This window comes from Amblyomma americanum, chromosome 6, assembly GCF_052857255.1.
Source record: "Amblyomma americanum isolate KBUSLIRL-KWMA chromosome 6, ASM5285725v1, whole genome shotgun sequence".
In the NCBI taxonomy this organism is placed as follows: domain Eukaryota; kingdom Metazoa; phylum Arthropoda; class Arachnida; order Ixodida; family Ixodidae; genus Amblyomma; species Amblyomma americanum.
In genome coordinates this window covers 141,911,110-141,922,714 of record NC_135502.1, presented here as the reverse complement: position 1 = coordinate 141,922,714, position 11,605 = coordinate 141,911,110, and positions in this window count along the sequence as shown.

Genomic DNA, 11,605 nt, shown 5'->3' with positions numbered 1-11,605 from the left:
GCAGGACTGAACGAACTGGCGGACGTAACGGGCCATCCCATGCCAGTAGTACCGCTGTTGTAGACGGGTGAAAGTCTTCAAGAATCCGGCATGTGCACACTGAGGATCATCGTCGTAGGAAGAGCAAATGAAGGAGCGCCGATGTGTCGAAATGACGAGAAGCCACTTGCGACCATCCGGGATATAGTTGCGGCGGTAAAGGAGCTCGTCTCGGATGGCGAAATGGTGGGTCTGACGACGGAGAGCACGGGAAGGAGGTCGAGACGATTAGACAGATAGGAGATCAAAAAGGCAAGTGATCCACGGGTCTTTGCGTTGCTCGAAACCCATATCAACGAACTCAAACTTCAAAGAAGGCAGGGCGGATATACAAGGCGCTGCCTCAGATGGTACAGGGGAACGTGAGAGGGCATCAGCATCGGCATGTTTGCGGCCTGACCGATAGATAACGCGAGTGCCGTACTCTTGGAGTCGCAGAGCCCATCGCGCCAGTCGACCAGAGAGATCTTTCAAAGAGCACAGCCAGAGGAGGGCGCGGCAATTGGTGACAATGTCAGAAGGGCGCCCGTACAGGTAGGGGCGAAATTTGACGATCGCCCAAAGGATGGCTAAACACTCCTTCCCGGTGACAGAATAGTTGGCTTCAGTTTTTGTGAGTGTCCGGCTAGCGTTAGCTACAACGTATTCGTCAAAGCCTCGCTTGCGTTGAGCGAGTACTGCACCGAGGCCGACACCGCTGGCATCGGTGTGGAGTTCCGTCGAAGAGCGAGGATCGAAGTGACGCAGAATTGGTGGAGTGGTGAGGAGGCGACGGAGTGTCGTAAACGTTTCATCATAGGCTGGCGACCAGGCCGAAAGGTCGTGGCTGGAAAGGAGCTTAGTCAGGGAGTCGACGATAATGGCAAAATGGCGGAGAAAGCGGCGGAAGTAGGAGCAGAGGCTGACGAAGCTGCGGAGGTCTTTTACAAAAGTGGGCTTTGGAAATTCGGCCACAGCTCGCAACTTAGCCAGGTCCGGGAGTACGCCATTTTTCGACACTACATGTCCGAGAATGGTGAGCTGCCGAGATCCAAAGCGGCACTTTCAAATTAAGTTGGAGGCCAGCGTCGGCCAGGCAGCGAAAAACAGTCTCGAGGCGCTGGAGGTGAGAGGGGGAAAAGATTACAGCGTCGTCTAGGTAAGAGAGGCAAGTGTGCCATTTGAGCCCTCGGAGTATGTTGTCCATGATGCGCTCGAATGTGGCGGGTGCATTGCAGAGGCCGAAGGGCATGACATTAAACTCATAGAGCCCGTCGGGTGTGACGAATGCAGTTTTTGGGCGATCGGCCTCTGCCATCGGCACCTGCCAGTAACCGGAGCACAAGTCCAATGAAGAAAATAACTCAGAGCCGGCTGGTAGTCAAGGGCATCGTCGATACGGGGGAGAGGGTAAACGTCATTGCGTGTAATCTTATTCAGACGACGGTGGTCCACGCAGAAACGGATGGAACCGTCTTTTTTCTTGACCAGAACCACTGGCGATGCCCACGGGCTGTGCGACGGATGTATCACGGGACGCTGGAGCATGTCGGTCACCTGTGCGTCAGTGATGCTGCGCTCAGCGGCTGACACGCGATACGGACGTTGGCGCAAAGGGGCATGGGTTCCAGTGTCAAGACAGTGGGTAACGGTGGTGGTGCATGCGGCCCCTTGTTGTTGGTAGTCAAACGAAGCTTGAAAACGCTGCAGAACGGCTACAAGCTGGTCTCGTTGGGTAGACGTCAGGGCGGCGTCGACGGAACGGCGAAAATTATCTACAGACGACTGATTCGTGATGGGAACAGGCGTAATGGCGCTGACGTGAAGGCCGACCGCGCTATCGACGAGGGGTATGCGGAGGCGGGATCGAGAACGGCAACGCTACCAAGCGATTGGCCACGAAGTAAAGTGCTAGGGCAGGAGAACGGGTTGGCCACATAAATAGCGCTGGAGCCACGAACAATTGCGAGCACAGCAAGAGGTAGCAAAACAGACTTCTGGTCAGCGCATCGTAAAGAGGATGTATAAGGCACAGCTGCATCTGAGAACGCAGCACAAGAAAGAGGCACCAGCACTGAAGAGAAAGGCGGAACGTCTGTGTCCTCTGAGACGACCACAGCAGCGGCAGCAGCACCGATTACGTTCAAGGGGGCTTCACTGTAGGGCGACAAGTCAAGCTGAGCACGGGCGCTGTCAATAACGGCGTGATGGGAGGAGAGGAAGTCCCAACCAAGGATAACGTCGTGAGAAGAGCGGGCGAGGACTATTAACTCGATTGTGTAGGGAACGTTCCCGATGAGCAGGCGGGCGGTGCAGGCGGCTAACGGCTGAATGTCCTGAGCGCTGGCCGTGCGGAGAGAAACGGGAGGAAGGGGCGTCGTCACTTTTTTGAGTCTGCGACAGAGGGTGTGACTGAGAACCGAAATGGCTGCGCCAGTGTCAACAAGTGCTTCGACGGCGACTCCCTCAACGAAAACGGTAATAATATTGGCAGGAGCAGAAACAGGTCTTGAGTGAGTCGCTGGTGACGCAGTTCTTGCCTCCGGAACTGCGGTGGTTAGTTTTCCGCGTGGACGGCGGGTTGGCGACGGAGCATTGGGGAGCGGGAACGGCGGGCAGGAGGCGGCGAGCGGTGGGAGCTGGGATGGTAACTAGGAGAAGAATCCGGAGGCGGCAAGTGTGACGCAGGCAAGGACGACGGCGGAAGGTCGTACGTCGGCTCACGCCTATAATCGTAGGGACGGTGGTCACGACTGCGACACAAACGAGCCACGTGACCAGCGGCGCCACAGGCGTAGCAAATAGGGTTGTTGTCTTGTGTGCGCCAGGGGTTGAGTGGCTGCGGCTGTGATCGGGGGCGGCCAACCGGACGGTAAGGTGGGGTTGCAGGTCGCTGGGGTTGTAACTGCCGGGTACGTGGCCTGTAGACAGGGGCAGCAGATGAGGCCCGCGACCGCACCACGGCATCGGCGTACGTCAGAGGAGCCGCGATCAGGGCTGACTGAGAAGGAGGTGGCAGGACTTCATCGACCTGCTCCTCGATAACACGCTGTAGGATGGGAGTGACCGGCGGCGCAGGCGTAGGCAGGCAGGTAGACAAAGATAGCTGGAGTGCGACTTCCTCAGGTACAAACTGCTGGATGCTCTGGAGGAGCGACTGTTGGTCCAGAGCACCGTCCCCTGGGAGAGCCAAGCTGCTAGTGCGGCCTCCTGAAAGCCTGCACGCCGGGTAGAAAGGCGCTGTTTGAGCAGCTTATCGAAGCTTTGGCAGTAGCCGATGACTCCGGAGAGAGACTGGGGATCTTTGGCGACGAGTATCTGGAAGGCATCATCCTCAATGCCTTTCATAATGTGTCTGATCTTGTCAGCCTTGCTCATAGAAGGGTTGACAAGCTTGCAGAGGTCGACGACATCTTCTATATAACTGGTGAAGTTCTCACCGGTTTGCTGGGCCCGACTTCGCAAGCGTTGCTCGGCGAGAAGCTGTCGCACTGCGGGACGGCCAATAACTTCTGTCTGACTGGTTTTTAGAGCTGCCCATCTTGAGATGTCAGCCTCGTGGTTTGGAAACCAGAGATTGGCTACGTCGCTCAGATAAAAGATAACGTTGGTGAACTCGACGCTATCTTCCCAATTATTGTATGCGCTTACGCGTTCATAGGAGGCCAACGAATCCTCCACATCCGTGTCATCTGTGCCTCTGAAGATGGTCGGGTCACGCTGCCGCGCAGCGCCGGAACAGAAGACAGCCGACGGAAGTGGTGAAGCGGTTTGGGTGACGGTCTCAGGCATTGCAGAGGTGGTAGGGAATGCGCGGGTGCGAAGCTGCCGAGGGATCGTTGGCATTTCCACCACTTGTATTAAGAACACAGCACACTAATAATACAGCACACACCGCACAGTATTAAGAGCACAGCACAGTAATAACACAGCGTCACGAAAAACCAGCGGTACCGTCTAGGCACAGATCAGAGACCGTGCTCCGTCCAGAGCACGCACGAGCGACCGATCGTTCGGCGCTCGAGCTTCGGAGTGTTCGGCGCTCGAACTTCGCAGTGTTCGCTTCGTTGAGCGGCAGCCTCTGAAGATTCTAAAGCCCGTGGCCAGTATATATATATATATATATATATATATATATATATATATATATATATATATATATATATATATATATATATATATATATATATATATATATATATATATATGTAGCAGGCAAGGTAAAGGAAATGAGGGGCTCGTTTGATAAACATATAAAGGAAGCAAACAGTCACCGAAACCAAGGGGCATAGGGGAATGTTCTTAATCTTTTTTTTTGTAGTGCCAATCAATCGGTTTAAAGAAAATTACTTATAAGGCAGCAGAAAAAACAACCATGCCGCCGGTGGGATCCGAACCCACAACCTCCGAATATCGCGTCCGGTGCTCTTACCAACTGAGCTACGGCGACGGCTGTCCAATCTGCTGCTTTCGTGGGTATTTATGTTTACTGCGTGTAAGCGAACCTTGAGAGTGTTCACCAGCGCCACCCTCGACCATAGCGGTGGACGTAGCACGTCCTGTAATACCGCGAGTGTGACGTAGAACGTCATCTAACGGCGAGGACGGAAACTGTGCGAGAGCCCTCTTATACCCCTCTTACACGGGCACTTTAACGCCGTTAAGGAAAACGGTCGTTGGCCTTAACGGCCGTTAGGCGGAGTTACACGGCAGCGCGAGCGCCGTTGGAAATCCAACGGCGATTGACATCAACGGAGCTCGCCGGTCTCCGTTCCGCCGCCGTTTCCGTCCGTGTAGTCGTGAAATAGGCAAGATGGCAGCCACCAGCAGCAACGTGTCCCCGCTGCAGGCGAGCGCGCCGGCGCAAAAACGCTTTTCCTGGACAGCGTCACTGACGCATTTACTCATTAACTTGTGGCAGGAATTACCTCCGCGAATTGCGAGCGCAGAAACACAATGCGCCCGTGTACGCGAGGATGACAGCGCTCTTCAACCAGCTCGCAAGCGAAGAATGTGGGCACGCTGTGTGCGTCACAGCGAAACAGGTGAAGCACAAGATGGAAAACTTGGCCCAAGCTCATAAGTAAGTTACCATGAATTTATTAGTGATTTTTAAGTCGACATAGCACCTTGTCAGGCATGTTCAATGAAATCTGGTGCCCCGCACTGTCCGACGTGTGTCTCAATGCCGTAGGCGACGCCGAATTTTGCTTGACATGCGCTCGAACGTGGCTTTCTCGACACTTCGGGCTCATTGTAACGCTCATGCAGCGACGCGGGAATAGCGCTGACATCTTGGCGCCGTACAATTTGTTGTGATATGTAGCCGTTTGCCGTAACCTAGGCGTGGCCGGCATAGCCTGACAGAAAGCTTTTGCACCGAGAAGTCTGTCCGATCAGCTACTCGAAATAAGATCTTTAAATGTGCAGTAGCTTTCCTGTAGCTTGCGATGCAGTACAGCTATCAATCGCTAAAGTCTTACTATGAAAGCAGTAGTGTCCGCATTAAATTCAAACAATACTGGTTTCTTGTTTCATTTGCAAATTCTATTAGCCGCAAAACAATATTACTATACTAATACAATTAATTCCATGCATTATTTTTTTTAATCGGAGTGGAGTGGTACGCTTTAGGTAGTTTTCGAACATAAAACACTATTGTACTGATCAAGAACCCACCTTTACAACGCAGCCACTCAATTTATTATAGTTACACACTATTTTCAGACGCAGGTGTGGGGTGGTACCTATCAAGTCGCTGCCAACACAGCGTGCTAAAAAACTTGAAATGTTGTCTGACGAAGTCGTGCATATAGCAATGCAGGAAAAAGCACACTATGTCGTGCATATGGCATCAGCCGAAGTGATTGAACTTTACGTCTTCAATAGAACAGAAAGCACTGAATGCATACCCTAATCAAGAATCTCTCCCAAACTTGTGTCTTGACATTGTCTATAGTCTAATAACTTGTATCTTGACTATCAGCTGATTTCTTTCGAAGCCTATTGAACTCCCATCGTAATTCAACAGCTTTCTCCTTGTTGTTTACCACTTTGCCTGCAGTTTTAACTTTCAGCACAAGGAGGTTCATTGTTCTTGGCAGTTTGTACTTGTGCAGCAAAAATCGTGTTCATCTCTTACGGCATAAAGTGTTTCTTAGCTGTACTTTGTTTTTATTTCATCAAGGCAAGCACTGCTGGCACTGGGTCTGCTGCAAGTCAGTTCCCATACTACAGACGGCTTCAAATGTTCCTCGGAAACCTGCCTATAAATGACAGAAGCCTGGTACAGGAGAGCTTTCAGGTGCAACATTTGTTTATTTTGGTTGTATGCAAACCTGAGAAATAGACTGACAAACCGAAATTGTTTTTCTGCCGGCCAGGTTTGTCGCCGGAGACAGGTGGCAGCAAAGTTTAGAGAATTTATATTTTACTAAAGCACATGACATGAACATGAGGCGTTGTTGTGTGCCCGAGTACTGAAAATGCACAGACAACTTTAATAAGCGTCACAGTCAGTGTAGCGTCGAAATCATTGCTTAACATTTTCGACACACTGGATGTCGCAATACTTGTTAATTTTCTTGGAGTTATGAAAATAGTGCGAGATAGGTAAGGCTGGTCATGTTGCAAAAGGGTACCAGGGTAGGCCGCGTGCTTTAGGGTTAACCAAAACTTTTAGAGAGAACGGCAACTATTGTGTAAAATTCTGGTATATTGAAATGTTTCTGCACGTTATGTGTACACTTCCATTCATCATGCAACGCAGTAATGATAACTTAGAGCAACATTCGGTAATGTTCCGTTGTTCTTCTTTTCTTAACCTGGACATGGTGAAACGGCTGCCAGAGGATGCCGAGATAATTGCTTCTGGACCGCCATCAGAAGCGCCGAGCAGCCCAGACGCTGGAAACGTCGAGGCGTCCACCAGTCTGGCCTCGTCCAGTGAGGCATCGACACCTGCTGCCTCAGCCGAGCAAGGTCGTGCGCGCAAAAGGCGACAGCCAACATCAGCAATCGATAAAGTAGTGCTGCTACTAGAAAGCCAGGAAAATCATGCCAAAAAGATGGCTAAAAAGGAATACAAGTTGTCAAAGAAAACAGTCTGTCTCCAGGAGGAGGCCAATAACATAAACCGGGAGATGGTAGGCATAATTCGCCAGTACTTTGAAGTCCGGCATGAGCGTCAGCCTGTCTCCTCCAACAGCGGTGAATAAAGCCCCATGAGCAAACGTGGTCCAAAAATTGCCACAGACTTGTCCAGTCTTTCACATTCTCTTTATTGCTCACAATTGCATGCCTAAAACAAAGCTTTTCGAAGTAGTCATGGCTTCAATGAAAAGATGTGCTTGGCCAAAGCTCGTCGGACATTTTCACCTTACGAGCTCACTGCGTTGCTTACACAAACAGGCTGCGGAAGCTGCCCGGCTGCTGCTTCAGCACTCCACTGTGTGTCGCACTGATCACGCATGTGCTCGCATACATTGTGCAGGATGCAACAAGCTCGCACAATGCTGTTGACATTTTCGATTTGACACTCGATTCCCTTCAAAACCCTGAATCTAGCCTTCAATCTCCCAAAAGCATTCTCAACAACACGCCTCGCTTTTGTGAGTGTGTAATTGAACGTTTGCACTGTTGGGTTGCTTGCACTCATATGAGAGAAAGGCTTCATCAAGTGAGGCTTCAAAGGAAAGGCCTGGTCACAGAGGAGTACCGCTCCTATTGGCATCCCGTCAATAATTTGGCTCGGTAGAGTGAAGACATCAGTTCCGACTACGTCCGGTAGTACCAAGCCTCTGTACACTGCTGCATCATGATTGCGCCCTGGAGACCCTACATTATTATACATGAACTTGTAGTTGTGGTCTACAATAGCAAGCAAAATTATGCTATACCAGCCCTTATAGTTGTAATAGTCCTGCGCAATTTCTTTGGGTGGCGAGACTTTTAAATGGCAACAGTCCAGCGCGCCAAAGCCCTGCGGAAAGCCTGTGCAGGCTTCGAACTGTCGCACATGGTCTCTAACATTGTTAACTGAAGGAAAGCGCACAACTTGTGGCTCGAGAACATCTATGACAACGTCACAAAACTCTCGGAATATCAGGTTCACGGATGGCCGACTCACGCCGAAAAGATGCGCCACAGTCCTTTCCTCTGCCGATGTGGCGAGTCTGTAGAGCGAGAGGGCGACGCGCTGGTGCAGGGGTATGCAAGCTCGCATGTTCGTATCCTCCTGTGTTAGTGAGGAACACGAGCTCACGATGTACGCAAATGTGGAACGGGTCACGCGAAAGTTGGCCTTGAAATCTTCATCCGACAACGTCGGCACGGTGGTGTCGTACCAAGACGGGGGTCTGGAAAGCGTCCACACACTCCTTTGCCTGGCAAACGTCACAACAGCGAGTGCAGCGAGGCTGCGACATCGCCTTTCGGCCGCCTTCCGCTTCTTCTTGATTGACGCTTTCTGAATGCGCACAGCTTGCAGTTCAGCCCTTTTTGCAGACAACAAGGCCTCGTAGTGCGCAACCAGGAGAAGAAGCGAATCGGGTGGGCGATCACGGTCGCATTCATAAAGCGGCCGGCTAAGCGCCATTCCACGGCTGTTCTCGTGTGCGCGTCGCAAAGTCGTACCACGTTCCACACTGCACCGGCTGAATTGTGCAGACGGTCACTCGCGGTACGAAAGAAAAAAGGAAATGCACAGTGGTGCTGTGGTTAGCACACGCGATGGAACGTGAAATGGGACGCTTCACCACATTGAAACCACAACTAGCCACTGTACCACAACAAACGCAGCCATTTTGCAGCGCCATGGATCGGATTGGATCGGCTAAATGAGCTTCTCCGCTAGTTTTGCAAACAACTCTTGCAAATAGTTAAAAAAATACCCTGTAGAGCATGTAGCGCAGTAATTACTCCCTCATTAAAAAATAATTAGAGAAACAAAATTTTTTTTGAGTTAGCGAGGTAAAAAGTTCAAGAGTCACGTGATAAATCGTCGAAACGGAAAGGAACCGACCGAACATGGAAAGTGCCTTGTGAGCGCAGCCACCCCCGTTCCATTCCCAGGGCCGTTACGGCGTTCAACTGCCGTTTGCGTTAACGGCCGTTGGAAGTGCCCGTGTAACAGGGGTATTATGCTACCTATGGCAAGAAGACTGCCAGAACCGAGACCTCCGTTAAGCTGTTAGCAGGCAAGGTAAAGGAAATGAGGGGCTCGTTTGATAAACATATTAAGGAAGCAGTCACCGAAACCAAGGGGCATAGGGGAATGTTTTTAATCTTTTTTTTGTAGTGCCAATCAATCGGTTTAAAGAAAATTACTTATAAAGCAGCAGAAAAAACAACCATGCCGCCGGTGGGATCCGAACCCACAACCTCCTAATATCGCGTCCGGTGCTCTTACCAACTGAGCTACGGCGACGGCTGTCCAATCTGCTGCTTTCGTGGGTAATTATGTTTACTGCGTGTAAGCGAACCTTGAGAGTGTTCACCAGCTCCACCCTCGACCATAGCGGTGGACGTAGCACGTCCTGTAATACCGCGAGTGTGACGTAGAACGTCATCTAACGGCGAGGACGGAAACTGTGCGAGAGCCCTCTTATGCTACCTATGGCAAGAAGACTGCCAGAACCGAGACCTGCGTTAAGCTATTAGCAGGCAAGGTAAAGGAAATGAGGGGCTCGTTTGATAAACATATTAAGGAAGCAAACAGTCACCGAAACCAAGGGGCATAGGGGAATGTTTTTAATCTTTTTTTTTTGTAGTGCCAATCAATCGGTTTAAAGAAAATTACTTATAAAGCAGCAGAAAAAACAACCATTTTCTTTAAACCGATGAGAGCTTATTGGTCACAATGGACGTGACGTCTTTATATACAAACATCCCCCACTCAGACGGCATACGCGCGGCGGTGGATGCATACCTGCGGACGGATCCTCCAGTTCACCTGGATGGGGAAACTCTCGCAACTATTCTGGGTTTAGTACTCAATTACAACCACTTTGAATTTGAGGGAAGGCACTTTCTTCAGGTGAACGGTACGGCGATGGGGACCAAGATGGCACCTGCCAATGCAAATATTTTCATGGCGGCACTCGAAACACAATTTCTGGACACTAAACCTTCGAAGCCACTCCTCTACAAGCGTTTTCTGGACGATATCTTCCTCATCTGGCCTCACGATGAATCTAGCCTATTAACATTTATAGGAAACTACAACAAATTTCACCCATCAATATCGTTCATCCACAGCATCTCCAAACATCTATAAACTTCTTGGACGTGACAATACAGAAAAAAGGAAACGTACTTAAGACAACGCTGTACAGAAAGCCCACCGGCCGCCTGCAGTATCTACATTTTAAGAGCAGCCACCCGCACCACTGCAAGACGAGCATACCTTACTCTCAGGCTCATAGATACCGACGGATATATCTGAGCTCGATGACTTTGACCGCCATGCTGAACAACTAAAGACAAATCTCTTACTGAAAAAATATCCCGCTTCCATTGTGGAAGACGCTATTCGGAAAGCACGCGGCCTTGACAGAAATAAAATACTGAGTCCCCAAAACGTCCAGCACGGTGAAAGGCAAACCAACCTCGTTCTCACACATTCATCAAACATACCACACGTGAACAATATCCTCTCAAAACATTTTAATATTATCGAGCAAAGCAATCACCTGTCCCGCATTTTTAAGCAGCCACCAAGAGCGGTATACCGGCGCAGCAAGAACCTCAAGGACATTTTAGTTAAATCCAGAACATCGCCCAATGCTAACCCAAACTCCGGGTGCCAACCCTGCCGAAAACCACGCTGCAAGGTTTGGTGTCACATGCTGACAAAAGAAATTGCAAAAGCTACCTTCTCTGACTTTACTTTCACTATCAAAGAAACTCTAAATTGCGACAGTGCAAATGTGGTCTACATGCTTCACTGCAGCGTGTACGGCATGCAGTACATCGGCCAGACAGAAACTTCGTTCAGGTTGCGATTCAACAACCACAAGGCCCACATTCGCACACTGGCAAAGATACCCTTTTCTAAGCATCTATGTCTGCCACAGCACTCATTTGAAAGCATCCGGGCCATCCTCCTACAGTCTTGTTTTCAAACCTACTGCCAAAGAGAACAAAGGGAATCGTATTTCATACATAAATTTCGGCCATTAAACCACGGCATTAATGAGAACTTGGGCAATTTTGCCTTCCTCAAAAACCATTCCAATTGTGAAAAAAAGCTCCCGTCTGTTATTTTCCATTTGTTTTCGTTTTATCCTGCTCACGATGCGCCCCCCCCCCTTTTCTTTACTCCATGCCGGTTTCCCTTTTTCCTCCTAGTCCTCCTAGCACCCTTCCCGGAATTGTCAGCGGTGGGACGCGCGGCGCAGCCGCCCTCTGACGAACGGCCGGTGGTTGCTGTCTGCAGCGGCTAGTTGCGAGATCGGGTTTCCACACGGCGTCTGGACGACCGCTTTTCCGCCGCTGAGGCGACACGCCGCCCTGGTAACGGTCACTGGTGCCTTTTGAACAAGGCGTAATGACGCGGCCTTGACAGCTGACAGTAAATTACATTACA